Genomic DNA, 12,729 nt, shown 5'->3' with positions numbered 1-12,729 from the left:
AAAGTACAAGCTAGACATATCAAAATGAGTTGCAATTTTTCAAGGTACTTCATACGATCAAATAATGGCTCTCCATCAAATTTGAGCTCAATTAACGTATCCATGTGATCCCAGCTCCAAACCTTAGATTTTGGTCAGTTTTTCAGTTTGTGAAGCAATTATATTTTATATTAATTCAATTGATCTGAAACTTTACCAGGACATGCTTCCACCTATATCAACTCCCTACACCAAGTTTTAGCTCGATTAGTTAATCCAGTTGCCCTGTGCAATTTTTCCAAGTTTCTGTCCAGAATAAAGCTTTGTGAAGCAAGTGCCACTTTGGTATTTTCAAATGGCATGAAACTTTTACAGGAGATTAGTATCATCATATAATCCCTCTCTGCCAAATTTCAGTTCATGACAATCAAGTATGTGAGTGTATCATCCAAATCCCTAATTCTAGCCAGTTTTGCACTTTCTACAGCAGCCCTCATCTAAAATCCTCCTCTTAGTCTGATTTTTGGTGATCAGCATCACCTTAGTGTGTGATCATCAGTAGACAAACTATTTACCTTGTTACCAAGCTGGTTTAACCATAGGAAGTTACAAGCACCTTCCTGTTGATTTACTTTGGATCCAAGTGCAAATCTCTTCTTTGCCCCTGGACCGATTTATTTCCTCATTTTGACTAAGGGCACGACGGTCCATCTACTGGACATGGTTGGCCCGGCCAGAACATGCCGCTTGCACCAGTGCCCGTGGTGATCACGCTGGTGTCACGCACAGTGCAAGCTCTAGCTCGGTCCGGCCACTATTCTCGTCTCCTCCCTCCTTGTCTCGACCTCCATTCATGTTCTGGAGCTCGCCCGTGCTCGACTGCATCGCCCTGCGTCGCTGCTTCGTCGTGGTTCGCCATAAATGAGCCGCTAGCTCCATTCCCATGCCGCGTTCAGCCTCTGCTCGCCATTAAAGCTCGGTCGGGAGCTCGCTCGTGAGCTCTAGAGCTCTCCCCCGCGCCTATATAAGGACCCCGAACCCCTCTGCAGCTCATTCACTCCTCCCTCGCCTCTCTAGCCCACCGAAGTCCTCGGCCCCCTCCTCTTTTCGCCAGAGATCGCCTCGGCCGCCGCGGTTCCTCCTTGGTTCCGGCTAGCTCGAGCCTCCTCCTCTCCTCTGGTGTTGTCCACTGCCTCCCCCACACTCCCACGAGTCACCCCGACCCCTTTCCCCCTCGCCGGAGTGCCTCTGGCCGCAAGCCCCGAGTTCGGCCGTCGCCTCCGCCTCTCGGCCGCTTCCTTGTCCGGCCTCCCCGAGCATCTTCTCGCCTCTTCACCACCACCAACCGACTCCCCGTGCTCCGGCGGTCCGCCCCACCACCTCGCCCTCGCCGGAGTCGTCCCTCATCACCGGCTACCCCCTCTGCCCGACGCCTCTGCCTCCTCTCGTCGCCGCACCTCCATGCCTCCCCGGTGGCCGCCGCCCCTGGGGACGGACGTGGCCATCTCCTGTTTTCCTGCTGGTGGCCTCGTCTCGGCCAACGGTGGCTGGAGCCGGCCGGGCCATCGCCTGCTTCGCCCCTGCCTCCCGCTCCTTGTTCCTCCCGTGCCGCTCTGCGTTGACGCGCGAGGAGGAAGAAGGCAGGAGCCAGGCGGACCCCGCCTCCCCCTCGGTCCCACTCGTCAGTGCCTAGGCGTTGACCCCACCCAGGCCCAGGTACGTTAAGTGGAGGCGCCTTTCCTAGAAATCGTTTTCATTAAGTGAAAGCATATTATAACAAAGTACGTTTTCATTTTCTGAAAGCGTATTTCCTCCTTCTTCCGCCCAGAAATACGTTTTCTAGTTCTGAAAGCGTATTATCTTATATGCGTTTCTGCCTTATCCACTCAGGAACCCGTTGGTGATAAATTTTCACAGATTAGTCCCCGTTCTTCCAACCTTCACAACTTTTCAACCGTAACTCCGATTGAGGTGAAACCAGCGCTCACTTCTTCGTCTCGTCGAGATCTATCTTTTGGTAACATTTTCACTAGGTGTTCTCACAGTGAAAATGACCATTTTCCCCTTGCCTCTAATCAGCCCCCTCCGAGAGAGAACCGTCCAACGTTTCGTTCTGCGGCCTCACCGCACTTTTTCCCGGAATCTCCATCACCCCAGGCAAGCCACAATACCCACTTGCATGATAGTCATACAGTAGCCATGGTTTTCAACTTGAATAATTATTAAATGTTTGCTTGTTTAAAATATGGTTATCGTTGTTTCGGTAATGCTTCTGGATTAGTGCTTACTTTCTTGCTATGTTGTTATGCACCTGGTTGCCATGCCCTGCTAGTTGTTAGTATTCCTTTCATATGCTTATGCTTGCTAGTAGTACATGTTGATGTTGGTGATGGTCTTCGGTGCATGACTACCGTCTGTCCCGAGTATCGTTGTTATGCATGTTCCATTGCATCCCGCTGGCAAATGCTTGCATGATGGCATTGTTGATATGTTCTTGCATGATATTTATTGTTGATGCTAGTGGTCATGCTATGTTTCGGAGAAGTATGTACTTATGATGTTCATGCTAGTCAGTATGCCATGCTTAGTTGGATATGATTCATTGTTGATATGGTGGATAGTTATGTGGTACCCTCATGATTATGTTGATATCATGCTCATGCATTGTAATCGCACCATGTTGTTTATCATGGCTCAACATATTTGCATTCAAGTTTAACCGGATTAAATTCAACTTGAACAACTGTTGGCTGAGTCATGGTGCCACCATATCGAACTGACCAGTGCAACCACGCTTACCTTTATGGGAAGGTCCTAACTGGGTCTATTGTCGTGCCTCTCGCCAGTGCCTCCAACGAGGGAAGGTTATAGGCGTGCGGTACCTTTGCCCGGTAAGCAGACATAACCTTGTGTGCCCGTTGTTGTTGTTATGGATCCGGGTCCCCATTTGGGACCGTTTATGTTTGGCCACGACGGTGGTCGTTGGTGTCTTTGGTAGACACGGGGCCACCCAAGACTAGCCCAGTGGGGAGTGAGTCGGAGTGGCCGGGAGAGTGTCATGGCAGTAGATCGGTTTTGTCGGAACGCCATTGGTCCACCCGAATGGGAGTGCGAGGCCATGGGTTCCGTGGTGTGGGTACAGTGTGCTAACCTCTGCAGAGTGTATACTAAATCTATGGATAGCCATGCCCGCGGATAAGGGCCCAGTTCGTGTCGGTCACACTGTGAGTCAATAGTAATAATAATAATGTGCTTAATAACAACCCCGGTTCGATGATGAGATAAGTTGGTTGTGATCGCCGGAAAGATCACCGTTTGAGACCAAGTGTTGGTTAGGGTTGTGATCGCCGAAATGATCACCGTGGTATCGAGGATACCGAGTTGTTGGATATTCGTGATGTTGTGCGAGAATCATGGGTAAAGATCAATCTCCTTGTGGTCATTTGATGATTACTACGGTATTGTTTATACCAGGCTTGATTTGATCCTGAGATGATCGTGTAATGTCCGAGGTTGGTAAGTGATGCATGTGATGGTTATGAGGTAACCCGAGCAGAAAAATGGTGCATGTAGTGTCATCATGTTGCATGCTAGTATCATCATCTTTATATGTTCATGCCATGATCATATATTGTTCTAGCGATATTATGTTCATGTTATTCATGCCATATTATCCTGATGATCTCATGATAATTTCGGATTAACCTGTAAGTGCCATGCTGTTGTTTGTCTTGAATGCTTCTGGTTATTGTGAGCTTGCAAGTACATTCAATGTATTGACCTGGCGTGTCATGCCAGTTTGCAGGTCGTGCCTGGATTGCTTGCTTGTTTGGTGTTGTTCCCGTGTTCGCGAGCTAGGATAAACGTTCCAGCCAGAGTCCCTGCGGATTGGAGTCCATCATCGCCGTTCGTTGTTCCGCTGCCAGTAGTTGTTCCGCTGCTTCGAGTTGTTATGCTGCTTGTATAGAGCAACCATGGTTGGCGTAGTGTCGTCGTACCGATGTTATTCATTGTAATATCGGAACCCTTGTATTCATATCCATGTTCTAATAGAGAGCTGGTTTGTTCTATACTACGCAGTGCCGTATTCCAGAAGACTTCACCTCGATCTCTGGGCTGGAATACGGGGTGTTCCGGTTTCTCTAAGCCGGGGTGCCACATGGGAGTACAAAATAAATGCTATATTTTCTTCCCATAATTTTGATGAGAGTGGAAAATTTCAAGCTGCGGTTAGTACTTTCAGTAGCTTTGCTTTAGTTTGGTGAAGTGAATATTGTCGGTTAAACCCTGATCTTATACCTACTACTTGGGATGATTTAAAAAAAATTCATGAGAGATAGATTCGTTGATGTTTATTATACTCGTGGCATGATTAAAAAATTACAACATTTAAAACAAGGTACTGACACGGTAACAAAATACTATGATGATTTACAAACTACATTGTCGCACTCATTTTTAGAAGAAAGTGAGAAGATTTTATGGATGGATTTTTGGGAGGATTAAACCGTGATATTCAAGAGATACTAATTCATGAAGAGTGTTATACTATGGACCATTTGTTTCGTCTTGCTTGCAAAGCTGAACAGTAAATAAAACGACGTGTTGCCCACAAGGAGAACAAGTGCACCATGCACATTCCAACTGTTGGTAGAGATGTTTCTTCAACTATTAGGCATACTATGACAACCACATCCATTGTTGCGAGGACTACATCATCTGCACCATGTGACACATCACCACCGGGAGTGCCTACATCATCTGAGTTGATCATAAGAGGTAATGACAAAGGTACAGATTTTCCACTTTCAAGTTAGAATGATGCATGCCTAGTTAACTTGAATACATCATGTGTTGAGTCACCTTTTGATTTGATCACACCACCTATTTTAGAGAATCGTGTTACTGTCATGAATGCATCATGTGATCAAACAACTGAAATACCAACAATTTTGAGCGCACCCATTGAATTAATTGTTGATGCACAAGAACCATTGTTTAATCATTTTGATATGACCTATAATATTGGTAATGATTTTGTGTCCAATGACTTATTACATGTTTTCTTATTTAAGCATGTAGTAGCATGTAAATTTAATGCAAGTAAGGTTTATTCACCAATGTTGGGATGGTTTAATGATGAACATTTTCAACCTTTTGAAATGAATAAGAGCTTTAGTTATATGTGCAATCCGAGTTCCAATATTTGCATACCTTCTACTTCTTGTGATAATATTTTGGCTTCAGATTTTATGAACTATGAAAGTTACTCATGTATACATGTGTCATATGTGCAAAACCAAGAGAAGTAAAAATGGATGACATATACATATACAACATGTACATCTTGTCTCTTTTGTTAGCCACATTTCAGATTAAGCAACACCAAGGACGGCTTTATTTTCAAGAAGGGGAGGATGATGAGGACATGACTACCTTGGATACGACCAAAAATATTGCATACATGTATATTTGTGAGGTGATTTATAATGCAAACTATGCAATAAGTTATTTATGTGATCCAGGACAAACATGCTTCACAAACTTTTGTGTCATGTTTAATTGCAGGTGTATGGGTAGTTTGTACAATCCACATATGAAGATAAGTGAAAAAGAGAAGTTCAAGTGTTGTTCAAAAAGTCTTCTCACATCACTTTTGGGCCAAGAGAAGATAGGGTCCAAGTCTCTCACATTCTGGATTCAGATTCGGACTGCACAGACATACCTGACTCAAAACGTCGATAACTCTTTCATACGGACTCCGAATTGGGTGATTCTTTTTGTTGGAAAGTAGATTTCGTGCTCTTTCCAACACAATTGGATTCACCTTAAAATTCATCCGGAGCGTTGAGTTATCGACGAAACAATCTGACTCTACAGTAGAATCCGAGTCAAACAACAAGTCCAAAGGTGTTGCATCACCTCCACTTGGGCCCATGAGCCTTATATGACCTAGGGTTAGATTTAGGCTGCCTTGGGACGTCCTCCCACCTCCTTGGCCGCCACCCCTTGCTCCTATATAAGTAGATCCATCTAGTATCTTTTTCCTTGGGATTTGTTTAGTTAAAAGTTAGCCAACGCAACTTCGTGTACTTCGTTTGTGTCCAACGACCAGACCAAGAACGCTTCTGGATCCCCACCATTATCAATACTTCATCTATATTCGCAATATTCAGATTGCTTTATCATATTCTTACTTGTTCTTCGATTGCTTGTAGGGATAGACCTTCGTGGTCAGGTTGATCGTGCTCCGGCGTGGTCAATAACCTCTCGGAGTTGGTTTAGCGATTGCTAAGGCTCAACGTCATGCACGTTTGTAGTCAGATCGTCAAAGTTGTCTCCACCAAATTGATAGTTATCATCTCATCGAGAGATCGGGACACCCCGCCCCTATCAGAAACAAGCTGCCTTACAGGAAATATTTAACTTTGTGCAAATTGGAGAAGAGAGTCTCCCACAAGCTTGGGGGATGCTTCTCCAATTACTTAATGCTTTGCCTGATCATCCTCTTAAGAAAAATGAAATACTTGATATCTTCTATAATGGACTAACTGATGTTTCTAGGGACTTCCTGGATAGTTGTGCTATTTGTGTTTTCAGGGAACAAACTGTTGAACAAGCTGAAGAATTATTGAATAATATATTGAAGAATTATGATGATTGGACACTTCCTGAACTACCGCCTAAACCCACTCCGAAGAACAGGGGTATCTTATTTCTCAGTCCTGAAGATATGCAAGAGGCAAAGAAATGTATGAAGGAAAAAGGTATTAAAACTAAAGACATTAAGAATTTACTACCTATTGAAGAAATATATGGACTTGATACACCACCACCAGAGGTGGTAGAGGTAAATTATTTATTAAAGTTTGATGAAGGCGATATCCCTCACAATAAACATCCTAGTCAATGCTTGTATGAATTTGATAACTGATACGTCTCCAACGTATCTATAATTTTTGATTGTTCCATGCTATTATATTATCTGTTTTGGATGTTTAATGGGCTTTAATATACCTTTTTATATTATTTTTGGGACTAACCTATTAACCAAAGGCCCAGTGCAAATTGTTGTTTTTTGCCTATTTCAGTGTTTAGCAGAAAAGGAATATCAAACGGAATCCAAACGGAATGAAACATTCAGGAGAGTTATTTTTGGAACAAACGTGATCCAGGAGACTTGGGGTGGACGTCAAGAAAGAAGCGAGGAGGCCACGAGGAAGGAGGGCGCGCCCAGGGGGGTAGGCACGCCCCCCACCCTCGTGGGCCCCTCGCAGCTCCACCGACGTACTTCTTCCTCCTATATATACCCATATACCCCGAAAACATCTAGGAGCACCACGAAACCCTATTTCCACCGCCGCAACCTTCTGTACCCGTGAGATCCCATCTTGGGGCCTCTTCTGGTGCTCTGCCGGAGGGGGAATCGATCACGGAGGGCTTCTACATCAACACCATAGCTTCTCCGATGATGTGTGAGTAGTTTACCACAGACCTTCGGGTCCATAGTTATTAGCTAGATGGCTTCTTCTCTCTCTTTGGATCTCAATACAAAGTTCTCCCCGATTCTCTTGAAGATCTATTCGATGTAATTCTTTTGGCGGTGTGTTTGTCGAGATCCGATGAATTGTGGGTTTATGATCAAGATTATCTATGAACAATATTTGATTCTTCTCTGAAATATTTTATTCTTGATTTAAATATCTTTGCAAGTCTCTTCGAATTATCAGTTTGGTTTGGCCTACTAGATTGATCTTTCTTGCAATGGGAGAAGTGCTTAGCTTTGGGTTCAATCTTGCGGTGTCCTTTCCTAGTGACAGCAGGGGCAGCAAGGCACGTATTGTATTGTTGCCATCGAGGATAAAAAGATGGGGTTTATATCATATTGCTTGAGTTTATCCCTCTACATCATGTCATCTTGCCTAATGCGTTACTCTGTTCTTATGAACTTAATACTCTAGATGCATGCTAGATAGCGGTCGATGTGTGGAGTAATAGTAGTAGATGCAGAATCGTTTTGGTCTACTTGTCGTGGACATGATGCCTATATACATGATCATGCCTAGATATTCTCATAATTATTCTCTTTTCTACCAATTGCTCGACAGTAATTTGTTCACCCACCATAGAATTTGCTATCTTGAGAGAAGCCACTAGTGAAACCTATGGCCCCCGGGTCTATTCTCCATTATATTATTTTCATATCAACTTGCTATTTCTATTTTGTTATCTTTATTTTCCAATCTATATCATAAAAATACCAAAAAAAAATATCTTATTATCTCTATCAGATCTCACTTTTGTAAGTGACCATGAAGGGATTGACAACCCCTTTATCGCGTTGGTTGCGAGGTTCTTGTTTGTTTGTGCAGGTACTAGGTGACTTGCGTGTTACCTCCTACTGGATTGATACCTTGGTTCTCAAAACTGAGGGAAATACTTACGCTACTTTGCTACATCACCCCTTCCTCTTCAAGGGAAAACCAATGCATGCTCAAGAGGTAGCAATAACTACATTAGAAAATAAGATCACCTCAATGCAAATGTTATGAAACAGTTGAAATAAAATTCTGATATGATTGCTCGCTTGAGTGACTTATTATTTAGAATCACTAATGATGCTAGAGGTGTAGGAAAGCATGCCTCTATGGTCCAATCTCAGTTAAAACAAGTTGCTAAATCACAAAGAGAATTGCTTACACCGCGTTTGGATGTCTCCATTGCAGCCCAAAAATCGAATTGGTAATCATCTGACCTCAGTACAGATGTTTGGTTGTACATCGAATTCGTATTGCAAACACCAGACCAATTCAGGGCTGTTTTGCCTCCCACGTAAAGCTCCTCCCACGATTCGGAGGGCTCCCGCTCCGTTTTCCTCTGAATTACCCTGCTCCCGCAAAGCATACCCCTTCGATCCCAGCGAATAGAAAAGAAAAGAAGAAGGGAGACGAGATGGCATCTCGGGGTGACCTAGCTACCAGAGCGGTGACGGCGAACCGTGGTGCTCGGCGGCGGTGCAGATCTCTTCCTCCCCCGTCTCCCGCTCTCCTTCCCAACCCCTGTCCCGATTGCTCCGCCCCCTACCGCACCCCTCCGCTCATGGTCCCCATCTCTAGCGGCGACCACAATGGAGACCGGTTTGAAGGAAATATGCCCTGGAGGCAATAATAAAGTTGTTATTTATATTTCCTTACATCATGATAAATGTTTATTATTCATGCTAGAATTGTATTAACCGGAAACTTAGTACATGTGTGAATACATAGACAAACAGAGTGTCCCTAGTATGCCTCTACTAGACTAGCTCGTTAATCAAAGATGGTTAAGTTTCCTAACCATAGACATGTGTTGTCATTTGACGAATGGGATCACATCATTGGAGAATGATGTGATGGAGAAGACCCATCCGTTAGCTTAGCATTATGATCGGTTAGTTTTATCGCTATTTCTTTCACCATGACTTATGCATGTTCCTCTAACTATGAGATTATGCAACTCCCGAATACCGGAGGAACACCTTGTGTGCTATCAAACATCACAACATAACTGGGTGATTATAAATATGCTCTACGAGTGTCTCCGATGGTGTTTGTGATGGGGAACGTAGCATAAATTAAAAATTTTCCTACGTGTCACCAAGATCTATCTATGGAGTCATCTAGCAACGAGGGAGGAGTGGATCTACATACCCTTGTAGATCGCGCGCGGAAGCGTTCAAGAGAACGGGGTTGATGGAGTCATACTCGTCGTGATCCAAATCACCGATGATCCTAGCGCCGAACGGACGGCACCTCCGCGTTCAACACACGTACGGAGCAGCGACGTCTCCTCCTTCTTGATCCAGCAAGGGGGGAGGAGAGGTTGATGGAGATCCAGTAGCATGACGGCGTGGTGGTGGAAGTAGCGGGATTCCAACAGGGCTTCGCCAAGCGCTGCGGGAGGAGGGCGATGTGTCATGGGAGGGAGAGGGAGGCGCCAGGGCTTAGGTATGGTTTCCCTCCCTTCCCCCACTATATATAGGGCCAAGGGAGAGGGGGGCGCAGCCTTGGCCCTTCCTCCAAGGAAGGGTGCGGCCAAGGGAGGAGTCCATCCCCCCCAAGGCACCTAGGAGGTGCCTTCCCCCTTTAGGACTCTTCCTTTCTTGCTCTCTTGGCGCATGGGCCTCTTGGGGCTGGTGCCCTTGGCCCATGTAGGCCAAGGCGCACACCCCTACAGCCCATGTGCCCCCCCGAGGCAGGTGGCCCCACCCGGTGGACCCCCGGGACCCTTCCGGTGGTCCCGGTACAATACCAGTGACCCCGAAACTTGTCCCGATGGCCGAAATAGCACTTCCTATATATAAATCTTTACCTCCGGACCATTCCGGAACTCCTCGTGACGTCCGGGATCTCATACGGGACTTCGAACAACTTTCGGGTTACCGCATACTAATATCTCTATAACCCTAGCGTCACCGAACCTTAAGTGTGTAGACCCTACGGGTTCGGGAACCATGCAGACATGACCGAGACGTTCTCCGGTCAATAACCAACAGCGGGATCTGGATACCCATGTTGGCTCCCACATGCTCCACGATGGTCTCATCAGATGAACCACGATGTCAAGGACTTAATCAATCCCGTATACAATTCCCTTTGTCTATCGGTACAATACTTGCCCGAGATTCAATCGTCGGTATCGCGATACCTTGTTCAATCTCGTTACCGGCAAGTCTCTTTACTTGTTCCGTAACACATCATCCCGTGATCAACTCCTTGATCACATTGTGCACATTATGATGATGTCCTACCGAGTGGGCCCAGAGATACCTCTCCGTCACACGGAGTGACAAATCCCAGTCTCGATTCGTGCCAACCCAACAGACACTTTCGGAGATACCCGTAGTGCACCTTTATAGTCACCCAGTTACGTTGTGACGTTTGGCACACCCAAAGTATTCCTACGGTATCCGGGAGTTGCACAATCTCATGGTCTAAGGAAATGATACTTGACATTAGAAAAGCTTTAGCATACGAACTACACGATCTTTGTGCTAGGCTTAGGATTGGGTCTTGTCCATCACATCATTCTCCTAATGATGTGATCCCGTTATCAACGACATCCAAATGTCCATGGTTAGGAAACCATAACCATCTATTGATCAACGAGCTAGTCAACTAGAGGCTTACTAGGGACATGGTGTTGTCTATGTATCCACACATGTATCTGAGTTTCCTATCAATACAATTCTAGCATGGATAATAAACGATTATCATGAACAAGGAAATATAATAATAACCAATTTATTATTGCCTCTAGGGCATATTTCCAACAGTCTCCCACTTGCACTAGAGTCAATAATCCAGTTCACATCGCTATGTGACTAACACTCAAGGTCACATCCCCATGTGACTAATACCCAAGAGTTTACTAGAGTCAATAATGTAGTTCACATTACCATGTGATTAACACTCGATGAGTTCTGGGTTTGATCATGTTATGCTTGTGAGAGATGTTATAGTCAACGGGTCTGAATCTTTCAGATCCGTATGTACTTTGCAAATTTCTTATGTCATCTTGTAGATGCAACTACCACGTTCTATTTGGAGCTATTCCAAACAACTGTTCTACTATACGAATCCAGTTTACTACTCAGAATAATCTGGATTAGTGTCAAAGTTTGCATCGGCGTAACCCTTTACGACGAACTCTTTTACCACCTCCATAATCGAGAAAATTCCTTAGTCCATAAGTTACTAAGGATAACTTTGACCGCTGTCCTGTGATCCATTCTTAGATCACTCTTGTACCCCTTGACTGACTCATGGCAAGGCACATTTCAGGTGCGGTACACAGCATAGCATACTGTAGAGCCTATGTCTTAAGCATAGGGGACGACCTTCGTCCTTTCTCTCTATTCTGCCGTGGTCGAGCTTTAAGTCTTAACTTCATACCTTACAACTCAGGCAAGAACTCCTTCTTTGACTGATCCATCTTGAACACCTTCAAGATCATGTCAAGGTATGTGCTCATTTGAAAGTACCATTAAGCGTTTTGATCTATCCTTATAGATCTTGATGCTCAATGTTCAAGTAGCTTGATCCAGGCTTTCCATTGAAAAACACTTTCCAAATAACCCTATATGCTTTCCAGAAATTCTACATCATTTCTGATCCATAATATGTCAACAACATATACTCATCAGAAATTCTATAGTGCTCCCACTCACTTCTCTGGAAATACAAGTTTCTCATAAACTTTGTATAAACCCAAAACTTTGATCATCTTATCAAAGCATACATTCCAACTCCGAGATGCTTACTCCAGTCCTTAGAAGGATTGCTGGAGCTTGGCATACTTGTTAGCATCTTTCAGGATTGACAAAACCTTCCGGTTGTATCACATACAACCTTTCCTCAAAAATCGTCGAGGAAACAATGGTTTTTGGCATCCTATCTGCAAGATTTCACAAATAATGCAGTAATTGCTAATATAATTCCAACAGACTCTTAGTATCGCTACGAGTGAGAAAGTCTCATCGTAGTCAACTCCTTGAACTTGTCGGGAAACTTCTTAACGACAAGTCGAGCTTTCTTAATGGTGACATTTACCATCATTGTCCGTCTTCCTTTTAAAATCCATCTGCACTCAACAGCCTTACGACCATCGAGCTGTTCTGCCAAAGTCTACACTTTGTTTTCATACATGGATCCTCTCTCGGATTTTATGGCCTCGAGCCATTTGTCGGAATCCGGGCCCACCATCGCTTCT

At 44.5% G+C, this 12,729-nt stretch overlaps 1 long non-coding RNA gene across 1 annotated transcript; it reads left to right on the top strand.

Annotated features, from left to right (window-relative positions):
- The first annotated feature begins 440 nt into the window (after nucleotides 1-440).
- On the top strand, nucleotides 441-4,337 carry LOC125515921 (uncharacterized). Its single transcript, XR_007287172.2, has 4 exons — nucleotides 441-1,695; nucleotides 1,870-1,950; nucleotides 2,059-2,136; nucleotides 3,778-4,337. It is a non-coding gene; the product is annotated as an uncharacterized LOC125515921 (long non-coding RNA).
- Nucleotides 4,338-12,729: the final 8,392 nt, after the last annotated feature.

Source organism: Triticum urartu, chromosome 6A (genome assembly GCF_056163025.1).
Source record: "Triticum urartu cultivar PI428250 chromosome 6A, HENAU_Tu73, whole genome shotgun sequence".
NCBI classification, from domain to species: domain Eukaryota; kingdom Viridiplantae; phylum Streptophyta; class Magnoliopsida; order Poales; family Poaceae; genus Triticum; species Triticum urartu.
Note: the sequence above shows the minus strand (reverse complement) of the source record. Positions and strands in the feature narration are given on the sequence as shown.